Genomic DNA, 20,252 nt, shown 5'->3' on the forward strand with positions numbered 1-20,252 from the left:
CTCCACCATGGGTATACAGACCCCGGTATGCTGGATTAAAGAAAATGAGTGAGGGGGAAAATAAGAGGTTGGGAGCGTAGGAAATAGATGCTATAAATACTGGGAGGCAGGGAAGGATGCAAGACTGGTTGCGCTAGTATAGGCGAATGTCAGTTATGTTAGGTGTACCATAGTTCTGCAAATGGGACCATATGTTTGCATTACTGCAACAAGCAGTGCCACAGGAGGGAGCTCTGTTATTAGTGTCCAGAAGAAGCTAAAGACTGTGGTAAAAATGCATCTTTTAAATTGCATGACTAAGTTCAATGACGTATAGATTACAAAAATAAACCTGTTATAAGGCCAAAATATATTTTTACTCTCCTAAAACATAACCCTATTGGGAAAGGGAATAGGTTTTTTTATGACCTAAAAATATTTCACTCCCACTTCGAAATCTCATCTGGAGGAGGTGATGCCTGGCGGGCAGAAAGATGGCTGCTCGCTCCGTCTGCCCCGGATACCTTGCTTAACTACCACGGGCTGGCGGCAGGCTGTGGAGGCTATCGGATCCTGCCACTGTGGAACTGGTGTCCACTGTACGTGGTGAACAGTGGGACTCATTGCCGGGACTCATTGCCAGCTGGAGCTTTACCACCAGGATGTCCTGCAGTGGTGTGGAGACTCCTCATTGGCGCCTGTGAATCTAAGATGGCACAGTGATAGTTGGGAGGTATGGAGGTGCTGCGACATGGGTGAAGTGGGAGCTTTTGTGTTGGTACGGCGGAGTGGGATTGAGAGTGCCCATTCCAGTACGGAAGGCACAAGGTCTTTGGTGCTACATGACTGTCTCCACGAGGAGGAGACCATGCTCCCACTGCCTGCTGGTGTGCAGACAACTGAACCGGCGTTGCCTCTAGATTCTTCTCCCATAGCGCTTTCCCTGGCTGAGGGTCCTCAGCAGGGAAGGTGAACTTGGCTAAGGCCTATGGACAGCCCCCAGGATTGTCTGGCTGTTGTGCTAGGCTGGAAGAGTATGATGGCTGACAAACTAAGGAAGAGTGCGGAGGATTCAGCAGATGCACAGACCGGTATCCAGTTATATTTTCGAAAACACATTTTCGACATGCCATTTTGTCGACACAAAAATGCAGGAAAAAAAATTCCGAATGTATTATTTATTTTATATGTTTTATTTTTGTTTCGTTAGTAAAAAAAAGGGTTAATAAAAAAAGGGGGTTTGAGGGGGAACCCCCCATTAAAAAAAATATTTTAAAAAAACCATTGGAAAAAGAAATTGTTATTTTTGTGTCGACAAAATGGCATTTCGATAATGTGACGTTCCAAAATGTCACTATAAACCGTACCGACCGTACCAGCGGGTGGCGGACCCACTAGAAACTGCAGCGGCTTGATGGAGTAATAATGAGAAGGAGATGCAAGTTACTAAAACACACCATGAGACTGTGAAGGGCACACTGTCATTGCGGGTAGCTGCCATGCAAGAACTGTTGGACATGAAACAGTCCATGCTGGATATCCAGACTATGGGAAGCGATTGAGGTACCGGCAGGTATAACTGATGATGAATTAGGAGAGGATCTTCCAGGTCTGGTGGATGTTCCATTGATCAAAGTCATGGAGCAGGCTTGTACAACGATCAGGCATGCTATCCGGATTCCATCTAGAGGTGACCACCCAAGCGTGTATTCGCCTCCACCTCCCACCGGGGCAGTACAGTAATGATGATTCTCAAAGATGTAGTGGGTGTATCGTGAGATGCTATCCAGAATATCTGCTAAGGTCAAGTCCATGATGTTGGAGGGGTCAAGAATTCAGTTGTTGCTTGATCTGAAGGGTGTGACAATGACCAGGAGTATGCAATTGATCGATATGCATAGCACTCAGAGGCTTTAGGGGTTGGTCTTCCTGGAACACTGCTAAACTGGTAGTGGTGGATATGGAAGATGCCATCTCTTATCTCGGGAGAGCCCTGGATTTTCTTGCAACGGTAAAGGATGTAATGGGGTTTATGGGTCTGTGGATTCTACGTGTTTGTCTGCTTTTATGCATTGGCTTCGATGTTTGGTCTGCTGGCTTTTATGAGAATGTGGGGAGAGGAAACTACATGTGGTATGTTTGAATCTTTTCATTTCATTTATCGATATGTTTATGATGGATTTCAACTTTATGACCCTCTTTTGGGTTCACCTGTCCTTTTTTCTGTTTATTCCCATTACTTCTCTTTCTTCATGTAAACCTTTATTGGGTTGTCAGGATGGGCTTTTCTCTCGGAGGAGGGTTCTGACATATGTATGGGTGTCGCAGAAGGGGACTGACACAAAGGTGGCATGATGTTGGCTATATACTCTTATTTTGGAAAATGGAAAGAGTTCCTCGCTATCCCTACTCTTATTTTGGAAAATGGAAAAGAGTTCCTCGCTATCCCTAACTTCTAAGAGGGATTTCCCTGCCTCAAAATGAATACTAAAAGGGTCTGTCAGAATGTCTGCCAAAGTCTGTCACACATCATGTGTCAAAAATCTTCTATCCCTCACACTATAGAACTAAAGAGTAAACTAACAAAGTCCCTTCTGAAGGAGACCAGCGCCTTTCTCCTGCTTTTGGAGTGGTGGTTAACAAAAATGTTCCCTCAAACATACATTCCCCTGATTTTTTGCAGGTTTGAAACAGCCTTTACACACTCTCTCTAGGAGAATGGCGACTTTCTCCTGCTGTGATTCTGTACAAGTTCTAATAAAACCAGGAGGAATGACTCCCTTCCCCTGGTATGTCTTGCTACAACGCACAACAAGACCAGAGGGAATTACCCCCTTCCTCTGGCGTCACCAACTCGCCTTGTATTTCAGGACCAGGAGAATGCCTCTCGTCTCTTCGTCTGCTCCTGACAGTTTGACACGAAGCCAGCGGGAATGACTCCCTTCCCTTGACGTCTCTATAGTCCTGCTTTGTTACCAGGAGAATGACTCCCTTCTGCTGGTATTACTTGATACTCAGTACTTTCAGATTGATACATACTTTGCCTTGATAACTTGTTTTCAGCAATGTCCCAAATCTTGTTAGGATCCCAGATCCTTCTTTTGTGACTAGTGGATTTATCTCTGCAACTAAGATGAGGAAGATTTCCTCTGCGCTTTAATGTCTCTTTGTTGGGGTCTCAGGCCCTTCTTATACCAGTGGTTTCCTCTTTTCCACTGTTTGCGATGAACAAGGTCCCAAACCCTTCCCTGGTGGCCAGTGGGATTATCTCTGTTAATGTCTTGAGGGCGACTCCCTCTGGTACTCGCTTTGTTTTGCTTTGGGTTGCAGACCTTTAGCAAACCCTTGCCTGTCTCCCTCTTGTGCTAGGCCCACTTGGTTCACTCTCCTTCCAAGTACTGGCACGAGGAAGGTTACTCATATCATCAAATTCAGTTAACTCGCAGTCAGTATTTCCAGTTAACTTTTATTTACTGTCAAGCTTTATGCCCCTAACGTTTTTTTGTGTTGCTCCTGTTACCTTTGCTGGCTTTGGGACGCTCTGCGAGTTCACCCTGGGCTCTTGCTTCATTTGCGAGGGTTGCGCAGGTGTTCCTTGTCTCCACAGCTACTGTTCCACATATCTCGATCCCGTTCGCCGGGCCGGTGGTGTAGGTCCCTTTGCAGGACCGCGAGGTCGACCTTCTCAAAGTCACGCTACCCTTTCTCAGCCTCTAGCGAGGTTCCCAACCAGCTGCACACCACTGAGCAAAGTATTCTCGCTGCTTGCTTCTTGCCTCCAGCGGATGACTGCTTTCGGCTTTCCTGGAGCATTCTCCGCTCCACCTTTGATTCTCCTGGGCTGGACTAATTCCGGTGCTTCTCTTCTTCTCGGCTGGCCCGCATCCAGGACAGTTCTGTCTGTCACTGAGTCCTTTGTCTTTTTTATATTGTTTAGGTGAACACTCCCCCGTGGAGCACTTGAACGTTTTCTCTCATTCCATGAGACACTTGTCATGGCTCCTTGGGGCCACCTCTCTCAGTACTTCCATTGGGGTTAATCTCTGTTTTTCGGAATATCTTCGGCTCAGTTGATGAAACTGACATGATGTTACATTTTATGTCTTTGATGATCTTCTTTGTCTCAGTTTGGTGAATCTGACCTGATGTTACAATAGCACATAGTTGTCTCAATCAGAGAGGGTGTGTGAAAGGGTGCTAGAGGTTTTGGGTAGGTTTGGGTTTGGGTTTTGTGACACCTATCACCCAGGTGGTTTTCTTTATCCCCAGCAGGGGAGTCCCTCCTCATGGGGTCCTGTTGCATTAAGCCACCCCTAGCGGGACTATTGGGTAGCAGCCTCACCTCCCTATCTTCATGAGAAGGGGCTCCCCCCTGGGAGAAGTGACAACGGTATTACCATACTTGATAGAAAAACATTTGACCTTTTCCATCTGGCCCAATTTTTTTGATTGTTTTTTCGGTCAAATTAAATAAAATAAATATATAGGGATGGGTAAGAGAATAGGTTAAGGTGAGTGGGGGAGAAGTGGGGTAGCAGGGTGCGGAGTCACGCTCCCCGCATTTCCGACCAAAGAAACAACCAAACAAAATGAGTTCAAATTGTAAAATGTCAAATATTTTCAATCATGTAGAACTAAACCGTGACAACGCCTAGTGAAAAGATTTTTGGCTTTTTCGAAGGCATATGATTAGCATTTCCAGCCACTGCCAGATAGACACATCCAGGATGTAAGACGGCATCAGCTGGCAAATGGTATCAGTACCTGGTTTTTTGGCAGTGCCAAGCACATTACCAATGCCTATACCAGAGCCAAAACTCTTGCCTTTGTCAATGCATGTTTTAACGGGAATTCATTGGGAGGACAAACATATGGCTTATAAATCATAAAACAGCTGTAGGCATATTTAGTTAAGACATTTTCCCTGCACCACAAGCTGGTTCACAGCTGCAAAATAAGCCATTAATTGTCTCAGGAGGATAGCTCAGTGGCAACATGCTCGCCTTGGAAGCAAGATGACACGGAGCAACACATGTTCGATCCCCGGGTCCGCGCTTAGAAGTCTCTTGGTATTAAGCGCGTTATAAATAACCTATCATATCATATCATATCATATCATATCATATCATTACCGTTCAGAAGACTGCCTAGAAATCCCAACAGCATACTCTTAAATGTAGAGTTATTCCAAAGACATCCCAGAGCGAGATTTGGGCAGGTAGTGGGACTAGCATGGCTATAGGCAGTATATTGGTTGGTAAAAAGCTAACCACCCACCACAGGGTGTGTCCCCTTTCTCACAATCCAGCTCTCCCCTACCTTTACTTCCCATGTCAATAGTTTTGGCTTGCTCATAGGCAGCATTTACAGCACCACCTACTAACCAAAACTAAAAAGGGCAGGGGTCAGCATGAGATTAGAACAGAGGGGGAGCACTGGATAAACGAGGAAGAGCATAAGCGGTAAATAACCTTAGCGGCCGCATACGAGTTCTACGGGACAATGAAGTGCATTGTTGCATATATGGGCCTGAGAACCATGCTCCCGTCACAGGTCTATGCACGATGTATAGAGCCTGGCAGAGTTCAAGATAAAAGATATGTTTAGGTAATGATGGAGTCTAGCCTGGAAGAGGTACAATGGCAGCATTGCCATCTTAAGGAATGTTGGGGTCGGGGGAACAGACACATTCGAGGTCCCATTCAAACTAAAGGAATGAAGGGACCCAGGATATCTGCTCACGCAATAAAAAGAAGGGTTCTCCCTTAAAGTCCCCTTGCACCCTCCTCCTTATTTGAATCAGATTAACAAAAAGGTGGCATATCAAGGCAACATTAGCAGTTCCCGACCAGGATACCTGTGCTCGAGCATAAGTACAAGATACTTATTAACAACAGCAGTCACGAGGAAGGTATACTAGACATAGTATAAATTAAGGACACATATCATCAGCTGCAAGGAACACACACCCCATCATAGACCAGAACTCAGATCAGCAGCCTCACAGACCATAAAAGTGGCCAAGCATGGATACAGATGCCAGATAGGCAGCAACCTGGGAGGTATACATACCATAGCATGTCAGAAGCTCTCAGGAAGGTGCCCTGGTGTAAAAGCATTGGCGAAGAGCCCAGGCAACAGTACATGGATACACGTATGCATAGGTGCTTCTTCCCATGAAACCTAGACTGAGATTAGAATAGGGCCATGGGGTCAAGTGGTATTGCTGCTAGTGAGCAAAGAAACACATGACTTTGTGAGGTGCGATAGATCAATGGTCACTATCATGTATGAAGAAACACTATAGCCTGTTAAACCATGAGCATGTTTTTTTATTTATTTTTTAAGAGTTCCCTGAGCAAGTAATCACTCATAGGGGCTGACAAACATTGAAACATTTAGGTACTGGCAAATGTGACAGGCTGAGTTTCACAGGATCAGACTTCAATTAAAAGGTGAAGATGGATTTGAGCACAGTCTGCAATTAGCCCAAGTGTTTTCCAGTTCTTTTCAAATAGCAAGGTGCAAATATTTGTAAATGTTTTACTTTTATGAACTAAAATACCCTATTTTTTTAGATGTGTCTTGGAAAGTACACAAAATCACATAACCCCAACATTTAAAAGAAACTTCATGGTAGCATGTTATGCTGAAGGTGAACGATTTAGCTGAACCTCCTCCATTATCGAGGGAAGTACACAAGCACCACAATACTAATTGATCTAAGCCTAGAAATCTCATCTGGTTTATACATTACATTGTATTTTAAAGCTTTAAACACATTCAACACCCACACAGTTCTCAGTTGTTATTCATGAGGTGCAGAAAAACATTTGAAATTGTACAAAAATGAAAATAGGTCTGCCACAGCCTGGGATACTGCGTCAGCTTCAATGTAAAAGTTGTCCATACCGTCACATTTTTCCTCAGTTGCTGTCACCTTGGGGTCGGGTGAGGGTTTGGAACAATGTCTTCCTACTTCAAAGAGGGCTTTACTCCTGTTAGAGGCTGCCGCAATGGTAGTGGAGTAGTAAGCAGATTTGACCCCGGTAATCAGAAGCCTACCGTTGGATAGGAGAGGTTGGAGGTTGGTTTGCTGTCCAGGGTTTTTGCACCATCTTTTCTCTAGGGCTCTAATTAGGAATCTGTTGGAGGCGAGCTCGGGGATGTACCAAGTGGTGGATGGTTAGATCTTAGGGTGGCTGGTTTTTAGGGGGGCAGGATTGTCCACCTGTTTCCCAGTGGAGTTAGAGGAATAATTCTAGCAGGACCGAGGGATTCCTTGTGGTGGGGTTGCCTGCAAAACGTGCTTCTTGCTCATCCACTGCAAAGGCTTCGAACGACTGGCGCTGAGTGAGGAGGCGTTAAGTCTGACCTTTGTGGGCTGTTGCAGAGTAGGTGATGAACAGTGGGATGGGGCATGTTCAGACCACTCAATTGGGACAGGGGATGAGAGGGGGTGATCTAAAGACTAACCTGGGGGTGTTGCCTTTGTTGTGCATGGGGGAGCACAATTTGCTTAAACGTCCATGCATAATGTGAGTGTGAAAAACCTGCTTTGAGGATGTTTGTTGTGATGAGATACAGGATTTCAAAATCTGAGAAAGACATTAGTGTGTGCTAATTTGGCAGAGGAGCGTGAGCTGGAGATGTTGGCAATGAAAGCGTCACTCCTGTGAGGTGGTCTGAAGATGAGGTGGAAGGTGATAGATTCCTTATGAAATAAAGGGTGTCGACAGGCCAATGAATAAGCTTGTTTTGGGAGAGGGGATGGAGCATGGCCAAATTGCTCCTATGGATGATTGCAACTCCACCGATTGCCCTTCATGGCCAGTCGGCATGCTGCATGCAGTAACATGGGGGTAGAAGGATGTTGACATCGGGGAGGTAGGGGAAAACCATGTTACGGTGATGAAGAAGACATCAAGGTGGTTGTACGAGATGAGGTCAGCGATCTCTGTGGCATGAGCGACTGCTGAGCAATCGCTGATCAGCATGTGAGGCGTGTGGTCCATGAGTGTTGGGTGGAGGCAAAGGCGTTATTGATAGGATTCGCTATGGTATCTTACTGGGGCTGCCCAGGGTGCTTGGCGTTTGTTTATCCCTAGCGATGGGTGGTGGTGGGAATAGGTTGTGAAGGGAGGAGACATATGGTGATGTCTTTTGACTATTAATAGTAGAATAGGAGTAGTAGCGACTACTTCGTAGGTGAAATGCAGGATAGCTGGTCTGGCCCTTGGCCCCATCAGGCACAAAAAGGTGAGGTTCTTGTCTTTGTCAGTCCTTTGCGGAGGACACCCACAGGGGACTGATAAAATTGATAGTGGGCAGACCAGCTGAGTGGCAGGGTCTGATCACGTGACCAGCAGCCTTCTGAATACTGTCTGCCTAGAGATGGCCTAGAGTTCTTAAGTAGCTGCCTGGAAGGCGCGAACACTGGTGGTGAGTGGAGCACCTGAGTTGCAGGGCCCCCATGCCGACAACAGAATATCATATCTGCTGACATGATCCATTCCAAACTGTATGTGCTTATCCAGTCATGGTTATTTCTTTGAATTCTGGGGCCTGTAGGTCTGCTTTTCCCATTTTAAAAATCTGTCTACACGCCCAAGAACGCAAAGAAAAATAAACTGTACTGGATGAGCACCTACAGATTGGAATAGATCCGGTTGGCAACTATGGAATATGGGGAGAACCTTTATGAGGGAAAGTTAACAGGCCACATGCACAAAATGCATGATGAAATTAGGGTCACTTTTGGATCCCAGTGCAACCCTGCTGACTCCCATATTCAACATGGAGGTGGGGCTCTACTGAGCAAATGCTTGTTTCTGGTTAAGAGCAGCCCCGTTTCTTGGCCCGGGCGCATCAGGCGACGCCCGGGACGCAGAGCTAAATAACTCTGGAGGGGGGCGCAGTAAGGAGCCCACCCCATAATTAATGTGATCACAACCAATACTAAAGCATCATCACAAATCCTCCTGCTAGGGGACTTTAACTTAGGCCTTAATGATCCTTCCGACCACTCAGCATTACTGCTAGCCAAATCACTGACTGAGCCAAGCCTTACTCAGCGAGTTCTCCTACCCACAGGAGATTTTAACTGCACAACTAATATATCAGCTATCGAACCGCTACCTTGGACAGACTATTGCCTACTAACATGCAACCTTTTAGACTGCATACCCCCTGTGAAAATGGATGTCATCGCACCCCCAATTCCAACTAGAAACAAGAAAAACATCACTGTTGAGAACCTGAGGCCTTTTCTTGAACCCCTCTCAGAAATACAAAACTCTATAGATCCAGAGGAGTTAGTAGAATTATACAATAAAACTATCAACAACGCTCTAGATTTGATTTCTCCTTTGAAAATGCGAAAGAGTAAGCCACGGCTCGCCTGAACTCATGGTTCAGCCCCAAACTTAAAGATCTAAGGAAAGAAAAGAGGAAACTCGAAACCATATGGAAAAACAACCCACCAGCATTAATAAATAGATCCTCTTAAAAACTGCTGCCAACTACAAAAACAAAATTCTCGCATTGTGAGACTTATAATGAACGAATTGATAAAGCCAGCTCTAGTGCAAGAGAACTTTTCACTATTCGAAGAGAACTCGAATCACCGAACCGACCTACAGATCTCCGCTCTAAAGACCAAGCCTGGCGTACTAAAATCCAAGACGCCTTGGCCGATAAAATTACCTTGCTCCAAAAGAAAATTGCCGACAAAAAACATAACCTGCCTCCACAAGATAAAGAGAATACCCAAAATCAGTCTCAGCATTCCCACCTCAACTAAACATTTTAAATTCTCACAAGTATCACCCCAAGAGGTGCTAAAATTCATAGCTTCCCTTAAACCATCAAATTGCCAAGGGGACTCATGTCCAGCATCCATCATCAAGGATGCAGCGAGTATCCTCGCTCCTTTTATTACATCGCTTATTAATGCATCCTTCTGCACCTGTATTGTCCCTACCAACCTGAAGAACTCATGAGTGCTTCCCCTTCTAAAAAAAAACCTCTCTTGACCCCAATATACCCACCAACTTCAGACCGATCACAACAGTCCCCTTCCTGCTGAAGATTATAGACAAAGCTGCCTATAATCAAATACAAAACTTCCTTGAGACCAACAAACTACTGGGTCTACGCCAGTCAGGCTTCAGACCACAACATGGTACTGAAACAGCCCTGATTGACATTAAAATACAAATCGATGGCCTCAAAGACAAAGGAATCTCAGCCCTCTTACTCCTGCTGGATCTCTCAGCTGTCTTTGACTTGGTCGACCACAAGTTTTTATGTAATCAACTCTCTACAACGGTGCACTTCTCACCAGAAGTCACAGCATGGATCAAGTAATTCTTAAGCAATAGGTCAATGAGAGTGTTCTCAGCATCGGCCGCAGCCGACCACATCCCCATAACTTGTCTAGTCCCTCAGGGATCATGCGTATAACCTACTATGTACAACGCATTTACCAATCCACTGTTTGATGACCTGGATCATCTGGGTGTCACCTACACAAACTATGCAGATGACACCTAGATCCTTATCCCACTGACAGGTGAATATGATAGTGACTTAGCCCTGATAAATAAAATCTACCTAATCATTCAGGCATGGTTGACCACACACGATCTCTGCGTGAGTGATGAGAAAACAGAGCTCCTCCTCGTAGCCACACCTATTAATATATCCAAACTAGGAGACCGATACAGCTCCTTCAACATCAATGGCAACAATATAAAAGTAGCAAGGGAGGTAAAAACACTGGGTTTGTATCTAGACTTATCTTTAGACATGAGCAAACAGGTCAGCACGACAGCCTCTGCTACTGCATATACATGCAAGCTCATCTGGGCCTGCAAACCTTTCCCCTTATCTACAAGCAGTATCACCCTGGCCAGAGCCTTAGCCCTATCCAAAATTGGCAACTGCCATGCGCTATACCTCGGATCCAATAAACACATAACTAAGAAATTGTGGATCCTGCAGAATAACGCCCTCAGGACAGCCCTGAACATTCCCCGTAGTCAGCACATCTCTACTATAAGAAGGAATAAGAATTGGCTCTCCATCAAAGAAAGAATTCAACTAAAAACAGCATCCTTAACCTTCAAATGGCTGAATAACTCAGCCCCGCAGTATCTCACCGATAAATGTGCCTTAAAACCCTGTGTCCGAACCACCAGATCTGGCAACTCAGGCCACCTCCAAATCCCTAGATTCAAACTTAAAAAAACAGAGGGCAGTAGCTTCCCTGTTCTAGCTGCCCAACTCTGGAACTCTCTAGCACCCGCTCTAAGGAGCAATCCCTCATTGCCCAGCTTTAGACAGAACGTGAAGAACTGGCTGATCGCGAATGATATTCCTCGCTAGAGCCTGTGCCACCATCCTTCTGATTATCTTAACCTGTATATCATGTATGTATTCCGCTTACTAATGAGTCTGTACTGTGTACACTGTGTGTAGACCGTATTTCTTGTAGTACCTGTTTTGCCTTTTGTTTTTACACAGTACGTGCTTAACATTTCGGTGATAAGAACTGAACATGGGGTATTTTTATTCACCAGGTCAGCACAAGTAGCAGTTAGCTGACCAAACCTATGCATTTTTCAAAGCAAATTAAAATGCTACAAAGTAAAAGTTTGTAACCATTTTCTTTATTTCCACGTCTCTTCATTTGACACACCAAAAAGTTTATTTTTGTATATTAATTTTTAGTTACATATGGCGCATCCTTGTCATTTTCTTGCTGAAGTATTCTTGTGGATGCTTTGGGACATGGACTAAATGCATCCGCTCAGCATCAAAGGTCTTTTAATTTTCTAAACACGCCAACCACTCACTAGCGCTCACACCAGATGGCAACTCAATGTCACTTGGGATTGCTCATTGTGTGTCACCATGCAGACAGTTGTCAATGGCAAATGAATGCAGTGATATCTGTGCAGCAATGCTTTGTGCGCTGCACAAACCACCACCCTCTTGGTGACTGGCATCTATGTGTCTCTACTGAACGTAACAGCACATATGCTGGTTTTTGTCTGACGGGTCCATTGCCCTTATTATAGCATACTAGAAAGTTTTGTGTATGTGGCTCTGACAAGCATGAAATGCAGAAAGCAATCAAAGACGTTGCCTCAAATTGTACATCCACTAGGCCAAACACCCTTTCTACACTGCCACACCATGATTTTCACTAGCTGCAGGCCAGCACGAATAGGAGATGCTAATGCCAGCTCTGTTAGATAAAGCATGGGCCTGCCCATTTTCACAGAAATAACTCCTCAGGCCTGTGTAATATTGAGGAGGTAGTGGCTGAGGAACTGTGGACCCTTTACCATGCATTAGAAGCCGGTTTAGTTTAAAACGCTTATCAGCTTATTACTGGACAGGCTAAAGTTTGTAAGAGGCACAATCCTTTCTGTGTAGCCTTTATGTGCATTGTTTATTGGGTCTCTCTTCTATGCTATCCTGTCCTGTATATAGCCACTGAGACCCAGCCATTCCTGATCGAAAATTCTTCAGGAACAAGAAGCAAAGCACCCTTGTACCCCATTTGAGTGGCTGATGTTGCAGCCATTTTATACTTGCATCCAAAAACCTAAGCAGTCCAAATGAACATGTATGGTTTATGGTTACAAACATTTTAATGTTAGGGTGAATGTTGTGAACAGTGATGTGAGCACCAAGCCATGCACCCGTTATGAATTTAGAGATTCACACATACAATCCTTTTATCACAGACTTGTTTATCCAATATAGAGATCTCTGATTACTGTTATAGTCCTGAAATGCTCTTTGATACAATGCAAAGCATACAGGAACCCTCACTGGTGCTATTTGTCCCTTTTCCCAATCTCATAGAGGTATTTCGAAAGAGTACAATAAGAGTGTACCAGACTGTCCATCTTGGAATGATAACCTTCCATCAGAAAATAATTCATATGGTTAGTCCAGTATTGCCCCTTGCTAAATACAAGCGAGGTGGTACGAACAGAACACCTGCAACACAGGTCCAGTGGTCAGTCGGCCCTCAGACCCTGGTAGGCAGGTCACACCACGGTGTGCCATTATGGACAGTTAGAAAATGCATTCAGGCAAGTCCTTTCCTAAGAGCAGGTGACTTGGTTTGGGCAGCAACAGCCGTGTTTTCACATTAGAATTCTTCTGTAAAATACTTGCATTACAATGTTATGAAACTAACATCATTTATATAGCAATTATTGATTTATATTGAGGAAGGGTTTTGTCGCACGACACAGAGGTGTAGTTTGGGAGTGTGCCAGTCGGGGTGGGAGGCGCATACTGGTGTTTCGCCCTGGGCACCAATTTGGCTAGAAACTGCCCTGGTTACGAGCAAGTGAACTGAACCACAAAATAACTGCCTATATCTTTCCCTGTAAGCCACAGCCAAATTCCTTGTAGCCAACATCAATGTTACAGGATCCCTGAGTGCCACAAAATATCAGCTGATGTTTCAACACTTGTGTGAGTGACTGAACACACTGGCGTGAAAGCATTGGATACATGTATGCATATGAAAACACTGGCGTGAAAGCATGGATACATGTATGCATATTTCACCTTCCAGGTTATCGCTGCATCCTTCATGTGCACGTGGACTTCATTAAGTGAAAGAGCCAGCCAAAGGGACCAGCACGTTCGCCCCTTCCCACCATCCCCTTTATTGGCTGTGGTACATTCTTTCCTTTCCTTGCCAGTGGGTGCTTTTGGAAAACTGGCTGTGCCCAGTTAGCACGAGCAATCGTCTATAGAGGCTGCCATCCCACCCGGTGTTCTCAAGGTGAGCAAAGAGGAGACCACTGACCTCATTGGGTTTAGCCAGCACGAGTGCAGAACCTCTTCCGGCAATTAAGTGGTCATCCAGCTTAGTGTGATGTTGGTCGTCGCAACAAAACTGCACATGTTCCAACGTGTTGCAACATTTCAGAAATGCGACTGGGAAGGCAGAGCATGACGCAAGTTACCCAGCTGGAAAGGCAGAGCATGCAGCATGTTACCCAGCTGGAAAGGCGGAGCATGCAGCATGTTATCAGCTGGAAAGGCGGAGCATGCAGCATGTTACCCAGCTGGAAAGGCGGAGCATGCAGCATGTTACCCAGCTGGAAAGGCAGAGCATGATGCATGTTATCCAGCTGGAAAGGCAGAGCATGATGCATGTTATCCAGCTGGAAAGGCAGAGCATGACGCATGTTACCCAGCTGGAAAGGCAGAGCATGCAGCATGTTACCCAGCTGGAAAGGCGGAGCATGCAGCATGTTACCCAGCTTGAAAGGCGGAGCATGCAGCATGTTACCCAGCTGGAAAGGCAGAGCATGACGCATGTTACCCAGCTGGAAAGGCAGAGCATGCCGCATGTTACCCAGCTGGAAAGGCAGAGCATGACGCATGTTACCCAGCTGGAAAGGCGGAGCATGCAGCATGTTACCCAGCTGGAAAGGCAGAGCATGCCGCATGTTACCCAGCTGGAAAGGCAGAGCATGACGCATGTTACCCAGCTGGAAAGGCGGAGCATGCAGCATGTTACCCAGCTGGAAAAGCAGAGCATGCAGCATGTTACCCAGCTGGAAAGGCGGAGCATGACGCATGTTATCCAGCTGGAAAGGCAGAGCATGACACATGTTACCCAGCTGGAAAGGCGGAGCATGCAGCATGTTACCCAGCTGGAAAGGCAGAGCATGACGCATGTTATCCAGCTGGAAAGGCAGAGCATGACGCATGTTACCCAGCTGGAAAGGCAAAGCATGCAGCATGTTACCCAGCTGGAAAGGCAGAGCATGACGCATGTTACCCAGCTGGAAAGGTGGAGCATGCAGCATGTTACCCAGCTGGAAAGGCAGAGCATGACGCATGTTACCCAGCTGGAAAGGCGGAGCATGCAGCTTGTTACCCAGCTGGAAAGGCAGAGCATGCCGCATGTTACCCAGCTGGAAAGGCGGAGCATGCAGCATGTTACCCAGCTGGAAAGGCAGAGCATGACGCATGTTACCCAGCTGGAAAGGTGGAGCATGCAGCATGTTACCCAGCTGGAAAGGCGGAGCATGGCGCATGTTACCCAGCTGGAAAGGCAGAGCATGCAGCATGTTACCCAGCTTGAAAGGCGGAGCATGCAGCATGTTACGCAGCTGGAAAGGCAGAGCATGACGCATGTTACCCAGCTGGAAAGGCGGAGCATGCAGCATGTTACCCAGCTGGAAAAGCAGAGCATGACGCATGTTACCCAGCTGGAAAGGCAAAGCATGACGCATGTTACCCAGCTGGAAAGGCAGAGCATGACGCATGTTACCCAGCTGGAAAGGCAGAGCATGCAGCATGTTACCCAGCTGGAAAGGCAGAGCATGCAGCATGTTACCCAGCTGGAAAGGCAGAGCATGACGCATGTTACCCAGCTGGAAAGGCAGAGCATGACGCATGTTACCCAGCTGGAAAGGCAGAGCATGCAGCATGTTACCCAGCTGGAAAGGCAGAGCATGACGCATGTTATCCAGCTGGAAAGGCAGAGCATGCCGCATGTTACCCAGCTGGAAAGGCAGAGCATGACGCATGTTACCCAGCTGGAAAGGCAGAGCATGCAGCATGTTACCCAGCTGGAAAGGCGGAGCATGACGCATGTTATCCAGCTGGAAAGGCAGAGCATGAAGCATGTTACCCAGCTGGAAAGGCGGAGCATGCAGCATGTTACCCAGCTGGAAAGCGGAGCATGCAGCATGTTACCCAGCTGGAAAGGCAGAGCATGCAGCATGTTACCCAGCTGGAAAGGCGGAGCATGCAGCATGTTACCCAGCTGGAAAGGCAGAGCATGCAGCATGTTACCCAGCTGGAAAGGCAGAGCATGCAGCATGTTACCCAGCTGGAAAGGCAGAGCATGCCGCATGTTACCCAGCTGGAAAGGCAGAGCATGACGCATGTTACCCAGCTGGAAAGGCAGAGCATGCAGCATGTTACCCAGCTGGAAAGGCAGAGCATGACGCATGTTATCCAGCTGGAAAGGCAGAGCATGACGCATGTTACCCAGCTGGAAAGGCAGAGCATGCAGCATGTTACCCAGCTGGAAAGGCGGAGCATGACGCATGTTATCCAGCTGGAAAGGCAGAGCATGACGCATGTTACCCAGCTGGAAAGGCGGAGCATGCAGCATGTTACGCAGCTGGAAAGGCAGAGCATGACGCATGTTACCCAGCTGGAAAGGCAGAGCATGCAGCATGTTACCCAGCTGGAAAGGCAGAGCATGACGCATGTTATCCAGCTGGAAAGGCAGAGCATGCCGCATGTTACCCAGCTGGAAAGGCAGAGCATGACGCATGTTACCCAGCTGGAAAGGCAGAGCATGCAGCATGTTACCCAGCTGGAAAGGCAGAGCATGACGCATGTTATCCAGCTGGAAAGGCGGAGCATGACGCATGTTACCCAGCTGGAAAGGCAGAGCATGACGCATGTTATCCAGCTGGAAAGGCGGAGCATGACGCATGTTACGCAGCTGGAAAGGCAGAGCATGACGAATGTTACCCAGCTGGAAAGGCAGAGCATGCAGCATGTTACCCAGCTGGAAAGGCAGAGCATGACGCATGTTATCCAGCTGGAAAGGCAGAGCATGCCGCATGTTACCCAGCTGGAAAGGCGGAGCATGACGCATGTTACCCAGCTGGAAAGGCAGAGCATGCAGCATGTTACCCAGCTGGAAAGGCGGAGCCTGACGCATGTTATCCAGCTGGAAAGGCAGAGCATGACGCATGTTACCCAGCTGGAAAGGCGGAGCATGCAGCATGTTACCCAGCTGGAAAGGCAGAGCATGACGCATGTTATCCAGCTGGAAAGGCAGAGCATGCCGCATGTTACCCAGCTGGAAAGGCAGAGCATGACGCATGTTACCCAGCTGGAAAGGCAGAGCATGCAGCATGTTACCCAGCTGGAAAGGCAGAGCATGACGCATGTTATCCAGCTGGAAAGGCAGAGCATGACGCATGTTACCCAGCTGGAAAGGCAGAGCATGACGCATGTTATCCAGCTGGAAAGGCGGAGCATGACGCATGTTACGCAGCTGGAAAGGCAGAGCATGACGAATGTTACCCAGCTGGAAAGGCAGAGCATGCAGCATGTTACCCAGCTGGAAAGGCAGAGCATGACGCATGTTATCCAGCTGGAAAGGCAGAGCATGCCGCATGTTACCCAGCTGGAAAGGCAGAGCATGACGCATGTTACCCAGCTGGAAAGGCAGAGCATGCAGCATGTTACCCAGCTGGAAAGGCAGAGCCTGACGCATGTTATCCAGCTGGAAAGGCAGAGCATGACGCATGTTACCCAGCTGGAAAGGTGGAGCATGCAGCATGTTACCCAGCTGGAAAGGCGGAGCATGGCGCATGTTACCCAGCTGGAAAGGCAGAGCATGCAGCATGTTACCCAGCTTGAAAGGCGGAGCATGCAGCATGTTACGCAGCTGGAAAGGCAGAGCATGACGCATGTTACCCAGCTGGAAAGGCGGAGCATGCAGCATGTTACCCAGCTGGAAAAGCAGAGCATGACGCATGTTACCCAGCTGGAAAGGCAAAGCATGACGCATGTTACCCAGCTGGAAAGGCAGAGCATGACGCATGTTACCCAGCTGGAAAGGCAGAGCATGCAGCATGTTACCCAGCTGGAAAGGCAGAGCATGCAGCATGTTACCCAGCTGGAAAGGCAGAGCATGACGCATGTTACCCAGCTGGAAAGGCAGAGCATGACGCATGTTACCCAGCTGGAAAGGCAGAGCATGCAGCATGTTACCCAGCTGGAAAGGCAGAGCATGACGCATGTTATCCAGCTGGAAAGGCAGAGCATGCCGCATGTTACCCAGCTGGAAAGGCAGAGCATGACGCATGTTACCCAGCTGGAAAGGCAGAGCATGCAGCATGTTACCCAGCTGGAAAGGCGGAGCATGACGCATGTTATCCAGCTGGAAAGGCAGAGCATGAAGCATGTTACCCAGCTGGAAAGGCGGAGCATGCAGCATGTTACCCAGCTGGAAAGCGGAGCATGCAGCATGTTACCCAGCTGGAAAGGCAGAGCATGCAGCATGTTACCCAGCTGGAAAGGCGGAGCATGCAGCATGTTACCCAGCTGGAAAGGCAGAGCATGCAGCATGTTACCCAGCTGGAAAGGCAGAGCATGCAGCATGTTACCCAGCTGGAAAGGCAGAGCATGCCGCATGTTACCCAGCTGGAAAGGCAGAGCATGACGCATGTTACCCAGCTGGAAAGGCAGAGCATGCAGCATGTTACCCAGCTGGAAAGGCAGAGCATGACGCATGTTATCCAGCTGGAAAGGCAGAGCATGACGCATGTTACCCAGCTGGAAAGGCAGAGCATGCAGCATGTTACCCAGCTGGAAAGGCGGAGCATGACGCATGTTATCCAGCTGGAAAGGCAGAGCATGACGCATGTTACCCAGCTGGAAAGGCGGAGCATGCAGCATGTTACGCAGCTGGAAAGGCAGAGCATGACGCATGTTACCCAGCTGGAAAGGCAGAGCATGCAGCATGTTACCCAGCTGGAAAGGCAGAGCATGACGCATGTTATCCAGCTGGAAAGGCAGAGCATGCCGCATGTTACCCAGCTGGAAAGGCAGAGCATGACGCATGTTACCCAGCTGGAAAGGCAGAGCATGCAGCATGTTACCCAGCTGGAAAGGCAGAGCATGACGCATGTTATCCAGCTGGAAAGGCGGAGCATGACGCATGTTACCCAGCTGGAAAGGCAGAGCATGACGCATGTTATCCAGCTGGAAAGGCGGAGCATGACGCATGTTACGCAGCTGGAAAGGCAGAGCATGACGAATGTTACCCAGCTGGAAAGGCAGAGCATGCAGCATGTTACCCAGCTGGAAAGGCAGAGCATGACGCATGTTATCCAGCTGGAAAGGCAGAGCATGCCGCATGTTACCCAGCTGGAAAGGCGGAGCATGACGCATGTTACCCAGCTGGAAAGGCAGAGCATGCAGCATGTTACCCAGCTGGAAAGGCGGAGCCTGACGCATGTTATCCAGCTGGAAAGGCAGAGCATGACGCATGTTACCCAGCTGGAAAGGCGGAGCATGCAGCATGTTACCCAGCTGGAAAGGCAGAGCATGACGCATGTTATCCAGCTGGAAAGGCAGAGCATGCCGCATGTTACCCAGCTGGAAAGGCAGAGCATGACGCATGTTACCCAGCTGGAAAGGCAGAGCATGCAGCATGTTACCCAGCTGGAAAGGCAGAGCATGACGCATGTTATCCAGCTGGAAAGGCAGAGCATGACGCATGTTACCCAGCTGGAAAGGCAGAGCATGACGCATGTTATCCAGCTGGAAAGGCGGAGCATGACGCATGTTACGCAGCTGGAAAGGCAGAGCATGACGAATGTTACCCAGCTGGAAAGGCAGAGCATGCAGCATGTTACCCAGCTGGAAAGGCAGAGCATGACGCATGTTATCCAGCTGGAAAGGCAGAGCATGCCGCATGTTACCCAGCTGGAAAGGCAGAGCATGACGCATGTTACCCAGCTGGAAAGGCAGAGCATGCAGCATGTTACCCAGCTGGAAAGGCAGAGCCTGACGCATGTTATCCAGCTGGAAAGGCAGAGCATGACGCATGTTACCCAGCTGGAAAGGCGGAGCATGCAGCATGTTACCCAGCTGGAAAGGCAGAGCATGACGCATGTTATCCAGCTGGAAAGGCGGAGCATGCCGCATGTTACCCAGCTGGAAAGGCAGAGCATGACGCATGTTACCCAGCTGGAAAGGCGGAGCATGCAGCATGTAACCCAGCTGGAAAGGCAGAGCATGACGCATGTTACCCAGCTGGAAAGGCGGAGCATGCAGCATGTTACCCAGCTGGAAAGGCAGAGCATGCCGCATGTTACCCAGCTGGAAAGGCAAAGCATGCAGCATGTTACCCAGCTGGAAAGGCGGAGCATGCAGCATGTTACCCAGCTGGAAAGGCAGAGCATGACGCATGTTACCCAGATGTTCTCATTTATTTTTAATTAGTATGAAGTGCACAACGCTGCCATTTTCTGGCATGCAATGCCCACATCACCATGTTCCCAATCATATGGGAGGGGTCATTAATGCAGGATAAGGACCCTGGCCAGAGTTATTGCCCGATGTGAAGCGGCGGAGGGCTCTACATTAGGGAACGGCCATGATCCCCAAGTGAATTGGTGCATGGATCCCATGTAAGACCTCCTCCGAACGCAGCCTAGGACCTCTTATGCCGATCTAATGCC

The 20,252-nt window shown here is 48.0% G+C and overlaps 1 protein-coding gene across 4 annotated transcripts in view; it reads right to left on the reverse strand.

The window, feature by feature from the left end:
• The window catches only part of SH3BP2 (SH3 domain binding protein 2), a 381,251-nt gene that overhangs the window by 164,326 nt on the left and 196,673 nt on the right, over window positions 1-20,252 (reverse strand). The window lies entirely within an intron of this gene.

This window comes from Ambystoma mexicanum, chromosome 6q (genome assembly GCF_040938575.1).
Source record: "Ambystoma mexicanum isolate Mex_15411 chromosome 6q, UKY_AmexF1_1, whole genome shotgun sequence".
NCBI classification, from domain to species: Eukaryota; Metazoa; Chordata; class Amphibia; order Caudata; family Ambystomatidae; genus Ambystoma; species Ambystoma mexicanum.